The sequence below is a fragment of the Oncorhynchus nerka genome, linkage group LG25 (assembly GCF_034236695.1).
Source record: "Oncorhynchus nerka isolate Pitt River linkage group LG25, Oner_Uvic_2.0, whole genome shotgun sequence".
Taxonomy (NCBI): Eukaryota; Metazoa; Chordata; class Actinopteri; order Salmoniformes; family Salmonidae; genus Oncorhynchus; species Oncorhynchus nerka.
Genome location: NC_088420.1, coordinates 51,529,682 through 51,538,853, shown reverse-complemented (window position 1 = coordinate 51,538,853; position 9,172 = coordinate 51,529,682).

The following is a 9,172-nucleotide window of genomic DNA, read 5'->3' as shown; positions in this document are numbered from 1 at the left end:
TGGCTACTAATACTGGAAGAGTTGACTCAAAGTCCAAGTATACAGATTTTCTTGTACCTGGGTGACTTCACACTAAATGTCATGTAGCTTGCTCATTCTTCAAGTTATCTGTCAAACTTTGCACCTACACTGCAGGCATTCCATCAGGCATTCCCTTGGCAACAAGAGCCTCTCTGTGGATGCTGTAGTGTACCCAAGAGGCGTCGGGAGTATCTGCTTGCACGTGCGTTGCCACTCCACTAAGTCTCCCTGCCATGGCTTTTGCACCATCAGTGGTGATACCAACATGAGCAGCAGCTACATATGGACTGTTAGGGGAATTCCCGCGAGAGAGTAACGATTAATGTGATTGGATGTTAATTATTTGACAAGGCTACCTGTATTTGACATTGTGTTATTTCGCTGAACATTAGAATGTTTGTTTTTATTTGCCAGTGAAACGAGGCCAATCAGGGGAGAGAAAAAAAACAAAAGTATAGCCCCGTTGGAAAAAATAAGTGGACTGTTTGAAAATGTGAAGAAGGAAAAAAATATTGTTTAAAATATATTGTATATGTGTATGTATAAGTGAAGCACATTTTTATTTGGTGTACCCCCCCCCCCCCCCCACACGACATTGTGCATACCGCAGTTTAGGAATACCTGGTCTGATGAGTCCAAATGTTAGATTTTTGGTTCCGACCGCCGTGTCTTTGTGAGACGCAGACTACGTGAATGGATGATCTCCGCATTTGTGGTTCCCACCGTGAAGCATGGAGGAGAAGTTGTGGGGGTGCTTTGCTGTTGACACTCAGTGATTTATTTGGAATTCTGCAGCGATACGCCATCCCATCTGGTTTGTACCTTAGTGGGACTATTATTTGTTTTTCAACAGGACAATGACCCAACACACCTCCAGGCTATCTCAGGGCTATTTGACCAAGAAGGAGTGTGATGGAGTGCTGCGTCAGATGACCTAGCCTCGACAATCACCCAACCTCAACCCAATTGAGATGGTTTGGGATGAGTTGGACCGCAGAGTGAAGGAAAAGCAGCCAACAACTGCTCAGCATATGCATAAGTCCTTCAAGACTGTTGGAAAAGCATTCCAGGTGAAGCTGGTTGAGAGAATGCCAAGAGTGTGCAAAGCTGTCAAGGCAAAGGATGGCTACTGTGAAAAATCTAGTCTAAAATACACCGCTACCTCCGCCTTTGTGCAAGGAGGAGCAGGAGGAGCACTGCCAGAGCCCTGCAAAATTACCTCCAGCAGGCCACAAATGTGCATGTGTCTGCTCAAACGGTCAGAAACAGACTCCATGAGGGTGGTATGAGGGCCCGACGTCCACAGGTGGGGGTTGTGCTTACAGCCCAACACCGTGCAGGACGTTTGGCATTTGCCAGAGAACACCAAGATTGACAAATTCGCCACTGGCGCCCTGGGCTCTTCACAGATGAAAGCAGGTTCACACTGAGCACGTGACAGACGTGACAGAGTCTGGAGACACCGTGGAGAACGTTCTGCTGCCTGCAACATCCTCCAGCATGACCGGTTTGGCGGTGGGTCAGTCATGGTGTGGGGTGGCATTTCTTTGGGGGGCCGCACAGCCCTCCATGTGCTCGCCAAAGGTAGCCTGACTGCCATTAGGTACCGAGATGAGCTCCTCAGACACCTTGTGAGACCATATGCTGGTGCGGTTGGCCCTGGATTCCTCCTAATGCAAGACAATGCTAGACCTCATGTGGCTGGAGTGTGTCAGCAGTTCCTGCAAGAGGAAGGCATTGATGCTATGGACTGGCCCGCCCGTTCCCCAGACCTGAATCCAATTGAGCACATCTGGGACATCATGTCTCGCTCCATCCACTAACGCCACGTTGCACCACAGACTGTCCAGGAGTTGGCGGATGCTTTAGTCCAGGTCTGGGAGGAGATCCCTCAGGAGACCATCCGCCACCTCATCAGGAGCATGCCCAGGCGTTGGAGGGAGGTCATACAGGCACGTGGAGGCCACACACACTACTGAGCCTCATTTTGACTTGTCGGAGGAGGACATTACATCAAAGTTGGATCAGCCTGTAGTGTGGTTTTCCACTTTAATTTTGAGTGTGACTCCAAATCCAGACCTCAATGAGTTGATAAATTTGATTTACATTGATAATTTTTGTGTGATTTTGTTGTCAGCACATTCAACTATGTAAAGAAAAAAAGTATTTAATAAGAATATTTCATTCATTCAGATCTAGGATGTGTTATTTAAGTGTTCCCTTTATTTTTTTTTGAGCAGTGTATATATTGATTAGATTAACACTTTTTGGGGGGTTATTATACGATTCCATGTGTTATTTCATAGTTTTGATGTTTTCACTATTCTACAATTGAAAAAAATGAAAAAAATAAAGAAAAACCCTTGAATGAGTAGGTGTATCCAAACTTATAACTGGTACTGTATATCCAGTTGAAAGCTATAATTCCTTATTTGTGTCACCTGTTAAATCCACTTCAATCAGTGTAAATGGGGAGGAGACAGGTTAAAGAATGATTTTTAAGCCTTGACACGATTGAGACATTGATTGTGTATGTGTGCTATACAGAGGGTGAAAGGGCAAGACAATAGATGTAAGTGCCTTTGAACAGGGTTTGGTAGTAGGTGCCAGGCGCACCATCAATAACTGCAATGCTACTGGGCTTTTCACGCTTAATTAAGGATTAGCTCCTTTTTATAAATTTTCACACAAAATGACACATCCAAATCTAGCTGCCCATTTGAAAGGAAACACTGAAGTTCATGGAAATGTCAAAGGAATGTAGTAGAATATAACACAATATATCTGGTAAAAGATAATAACAAAGCAAAAAACAACTTATTTTTTTGTGCCATCTTTGAAATGAAACAGAAAGGCCATAATGTATTATTCCAGCCCAGGTGCAATTTAGATTTTGGCCACTAGATGGCATCAGTGTATGTGCAAAGTTTTAGACTGATCCAATGACCCATTGCATTCTGTTCAACATTTTGTATCAAGACTGCCCAAATGTGCCTAATTTGTGTATTAATAACTTCATGTTCAATATTGTGCACTCTCCTCAAACAATAACATGGTATTATTTTACTGTAATAGTTACTGTACATTGGACAGTGCAGTTAGATTAACAAGAATTTAAGCTTTCTGCCAATATCAGATATATCTATTTGCTGGTAAATGTTCTTGTTACTTACAACCTCATGCAAATCGCATTAGCCTATGCTAGCTCAACCGTCCTGTGGAAGGGACACCGATCCCAAAGAAGTTTAACAGTTTCCTTTGTGTATCAAGAATGGTCCACCATCCAAAGGACATCCAGCCAATTTGACACAACTGTGGGAAGCATTGGAGTCAACATGGGCCTGCATCCCTGTGAGAATGCTTTCGACACCTTGTAGTCCATGTCCTGATGAATGAAGACTGTTCTGAGGGCAAAAGGGGGTGCAACTCGATATTAGGAAGGTGTTTCTAATGTTTTGTACACTCAGCATATATGTCAAGTAGTATGCCATTTTCAGGAATCATTTTTTGCTTGTGTGCAACTTTCAGAATTACTAGCTAAAAAGTATAGACAATTACCGCAGAATCTCTTTAAAGAGTTTTCTAGGCTTCCATATCTTAGTAGCCATCACTCAAAACGGGCCAGGAAATCCTAATTTTATTATCTGGTGTAATCTGATCGCTCTGGTCATGTGAAAGCAAAGAAGGCGAGTTGAAGTAGAACTGATTGTTTGAGGCATTGGATGAGACCTGTAAGGATTTTAAAAAAATATGTTTTATATGTAGGCTTTGGAAAGAGGTTAATACTGAATATGGCATGGTAAATCAAGAAAAATGAGTAACCTTGTCTTAGACCTCAAGGGTTGTGTTATCACTTGTCACAAAGTCAATTTGGCTTACCTCTAGACATCTGTACACTACTGAAGGTTTGTGTTGAGAACCTGACTGAAAAAAAAGTGATCAGGGAGTCAGGGACAACTGCTGTTGTTTTCTCTCTGAATTAAGTGATGGGCTGCCCGGGCAAAGCCCTACGGCTCTTTCAGGTGGGTATTAATCTCTTGTCTAGGTGAGTATGCTTACATGCACACTAATAATAGGATATTAAACTGATTGTGGCAGTAGGCCGAGTATAGAAATAGTCTGGTAAGCACCTTACTATGCTTATCTTAATCTCTGGTAGGCCTGAAACAACTGACTCCAAACTTTTATTTTTAAATTTTAAAAATTTTATTTAACTAGGCAAGTCAGTTAAGAACAAATTCTTATTTTAGACTAAATTAGAAGGGTGAGGCACATGGGCTACTAGCATCTTACTACACAACATACACTTAGTATTACTTTCTTAGCTATAGTATACATATCTCCCTGGCATATTACATCATTTATGCAGCAGCATACGTTTTTGGACTCACTTTGTGCTGTGCTCACTTGAACAGGAAGGTGGCACAGTGTTCCCTCGTGGGCAAATTTTGTCATCAAAGTATGGCATTCTCTTGATTTATGGTGCTTTCAAAACAACTGGGAACTCAGAAAGAAGACAAGGTTCAATCATGATGACGTCATTTATCTTCGGCTTGTAGCTCTAGAAAGAGGCCCTATTTACAATTTTGAGTTGGATGAACATTCAAAGTGTATTCCAGACTTCCCAGTTGTCTTGAACTCAGTGAAGTCAAGTTTTCGCAGTTCCGAGTACAGTTATTTTGAACGCAGCACAAATCATGCTTCATTGACAGCATGGCCAATGGTGAATGTTTATAATTTTAAACTTGTAAAAGAGCCCCTTAATCCCAGATTTGGGACCACACACCCACTGTCACTGACTCCTTCCAAACCACTCATTGTTGAATTTCCAACTTGTTTTGTAATGTCCAGTGGCCGATGAGCACCAATAAGTTTTATCTATAATTTCTCTTCATTATTTCTCTTCATATGACAAAGATTAAAAGGATTTGCCAGTAGATTGTCGACTTGATTCATGATGATGACTGCTAGCTAAGATTTTGAAAGTATGATGTTGACATGATTAATTTGTAAGTCGCTCTGGATAAGATGATCAGTCCAATCAAAGCTACTGTACATATGATTTGACGTCATTTTATGTGTGGCCAATGACCTTGAGCCTTCTTAGATGGGCACTTCTAATCTAACTCTATGGCAGCACCCAAAGGGCTAGAACTTTTGAGGTCTTCCCGTAGAATTGGCGGTGATGTAGTGTCCCCATGAGTGACAGAACACTGAGCCAATCACGGCGCAACACTCCATATTTTCTGCTGGCTTGCCCCACTACCACAGAAAGCACCAAGCTAGGCTCAAACACACCTGCATTTTGAAACTGCCTTACTCAAGAAAACAAAAAAATGAGACCATGTTTGTATGCAGCTTTATTAATGCAATGATATATATATTTTTTTAATTGTTTCCAAACTCAAATGTGACACGTATTAATGCCAAAATAACGTGCAAAACAGGCAAGCACCCCCCCCACACACACAAAATGTGGGGCTCAAAACAAATGACCTGAATGACTGGCCGCCATTGCAACCAGTATTCAGACCCCTTGACTTTATCCACAACCAGTTACAGCCTTATTCTAAAATGGATGAAATATTGTTCATCAATCTACACAAAATACCCCATAATGGCAAAGCGAAAACAGGTTTTGCAAATGTATGAAAAGTACAAAACAGAAACACAAAAGTGTTCAGACCATTTGCTATGAGACTTGAAATTGAGCTCAGGTGCATCCTGTTTCCATTGATCATCCTTGAGGTGTTTCTACATCTTGTCCACAAGAGTCCACCTGTGGTCAATTACATTGATTGGACATGATTTGGAAAGGCACACACCTGTCTATATAAGGTCCCACAGTTGACAGTGCATGTTAGAGCAAAAACCAAGCCATGAGGTTGAAGGAAATGTCCAGAGACAGGATTGTGTCGAGGCACAGATCTGGGGAAGGGTACCAATAAATGTCTGCATTATTGAAGGTCCCCAAGAACACAGTGGCCTTCATCATTCTTAAATGAAAGAAGTTTGGAACCACCAAGACTCTTCCTAGAGCTGGCCGCCCGGCCAAACTGAGAAATCAGTGGAGAAGGGCCTTGGTCAGGGAGGTCACTCTGGAGATCTGGGAGAACCTTCCAGAAGGACAACCATCTCTACAGCACTCCACCAATCAGGCCTTTATTGTAGAGTGGCCAGATGGAAGCCACTCCTCAGTAAAAGGCACATGACAGCCAGTTGGACATAAAGACTCTCCGACCATGAGAAACAAGATTGATGAAACCAAGATCAAACTCTTTGGCCTGAATGACAACCATCACTTCTTGAGGAAACCTGGCACCATCCCTATGGTGAAGCATGGTGGTGGCAGCATCATGCTGTGGGGAGGTTTTTCAGATGAAGGGATTTGGAGACTAGTCAGGATAGAGGGAAAGATGAATGGAGCATAATACAGAGAGATTCTTGATGAAAACCTGCTCTAGAGCGCTCAAGACCTCAGACTGGGGCGACGGTTTCCCTTCCAACAGGACAATGACCCTAAGCACAGAACTCAGGAGTGGCTTCGGGACAAGTCTCAATGTCCTTGAGTGGCCCAGTCAGAGCCTGGACCTGAACCTGATCGAACATCTGAGCCTGCCGGGAGCATATGTGGCAACATTATAATAGGAAGACTTGGGAGAATGATGATCTGCAACAGACGGTGCATTCAGTATCAGAAGTAAAAATACAGACTGGCCTGCTACTGTGCCTTTCTGGACCTTATAAACTGTTGAGAGTGGATCCACAACTGATCCAATCGAATTAAACATTCAAATCACAGGGCTTTTGCGCCATCATTCAAATGACATTTTCACTGCAGCCTGGGATAGAATGTTGTACTCACTTGAAAACAATAATGAAATTACTAATTTCATTGTAGTGTTGTAGGCTCCTCTAGGCCTTAAAATTCCATTGTCCCTAAACAAAATCAATGGGGGAGATTTCTGAGCTGTGTCTCATGTCTTCACTGTTCTTTCATGTGATGTGATTTCATAATGATGCACATGGCCTCTACGCTGCCTATCCTATTTGTTCTTGTTGATTCATATAAAAAAATGTATGCAGTTTTGCATTTTTGTGTGTTATGATTGCTAGTTAGCCTGCTGCTGATCTGGACAAATTATTCACCTACCCACCTGTCACTATGAATGGTGGATAGAGGGCAGGATAGACCATTAGACTGGTAGACTACACTGACTTGTGGTATAGTATAAGTTAGCACAAGGAAAAGTGCAGAGCATAAGGGAAGTAGCAAAACACCTTTATATTGAGGAAATGCATTCAAGCAGATGAGGAAATGTGGCTAGGATGGAAAATATTATATAGTAATGATGTGTCAGAATAATAGTAGAGAGAATTATATATTTTCTCCTTGCTCGCACATGCTTTTTCAAATTTTCTATAGGCTGAAGTCAGTGCTTTGTGATGGCCACTCCAATACCTTGACTTTGTTGTCCTTACATTTTGCAACAACTTTGGAAGTATGCTTGGGGTTATTGTCCATTTGGAAGACCCATTTGTGACCAAGCTTTAACTTCCTCATGATGTTTTCCTCATGATGCCATCTATTTTGTGAAGTGCACCAGTCCCTCTTGCAGCAAAGCACCCGCACAACATGATGCTGCCACCCCCGTGCTTCACGGTTGGGATGGTGTTCTTCGGCTTGCAAGCGTCCCCCTTTTTCCTCCAAACATAACAATGGCCAAACAGTTCTATTTTTGTTTCATCAGACCAGAGGACATTTCTCCAAAAAGTACGATCTTTGTCCCCATGTGCAGTTGCAAACCGTAGTCAGGCTTTCTTATGGTGGTTTCGGAGCAGTGGCTTCTTCCTTGCTGAGCGGCCTTTCAGGTTATGTCGATATAGGACTCGTTTTACTCTGGATATAGATACTTTTGTACCGGTTTCCTCTAGCATCTTCACAAGATCCTTTTCTGTTATTCTGGGATTGATTTGCAGTTTTCGCACCAAAGTACGTTCATCTCTAGGAGACAGAACGCGTCTCCTTCCTGAGCGGTATGATGGCTGTGTGGTCCCATTGTGTTTATACTTGCATACAATTGTTTGTTTGTACAGATGAACGTGGTACCTCCAGGCGTTTGGAAATTGCTCCCAAGGATGAACCAGACTTGTGGCGGTCTACACATTTTTTTCTGAGGTCTTGGCTGATTTCTTTTGATTTTCCCATGATGTCAAGGGAAGAGGCACTGAGTTTGAAGGTAGGCCTTGAAATACATCGACAGGTACACCTCCAATTGACTCAAATGATGTCAATTAGCCTATCAGAAGCTTCTAAAGCCATGACATAATTTTCGGGAATTTTCCACGCTGTTTAAAGGCACAGTCAACTTAGTTTATGTAAACTTCTGACCCACTGGAATTGTGGTACAGTGAATTATAAGTCAAATAATCTGTCTTTAAACAATTGTTGGAAAAATGACTTGTGTCATGCACAAAATAGATGTCCTAACCGACTTGCCAAAACTATAGTTTGTTAACAAGAAATTTGTGGAGTGGTTGAAAAACAGGTTTTAATGACTCCATCCTAAGTGTATGTAAACTTCCGACTACAACTGTATATAAAGTAGTCAATGCCAGTATTTGGTCCCATATTCCTAGTACGCAATGCCTACAACAAGCTTCTGACTTTCCAAACTTGTTGGATGCATTTGCAGTTTGTTTTGGCTGTGTTTCAGATTATTTTGTGCCCTATAGAAATGAATGGTAAATAATGTAGTGTGTAATTTTGTAGTCACTTTTATTATAAATGAGAATATCATGTTTCTAAACACTAAACAATGATCATACCCTCAAGACATGCTAACCTCTCACCATTACCAATAACATGAGCAGGGGTGTTGTGCTGCTAGAGTGCGGAGGAGCGGCGCTCCCTCACTTAATTCAATTTGAGAACACAGAGCTGGTTAAACTATTTTTGGAAAATGTATTGTGATAGATTCTAAATAGATTATATTTAATTACCACTATAATTCCAAGAAAAAACAATAGAATGACAAACCAAATAAATATGTATAGCAGCCTAGAGGAAGGTAAATGGTGGTTTCTTCCCTGTCTTCTTTCTGACATTGGCAAGAATGATGAAGAACTATAGGCAGTAAGGCAGTGTAGG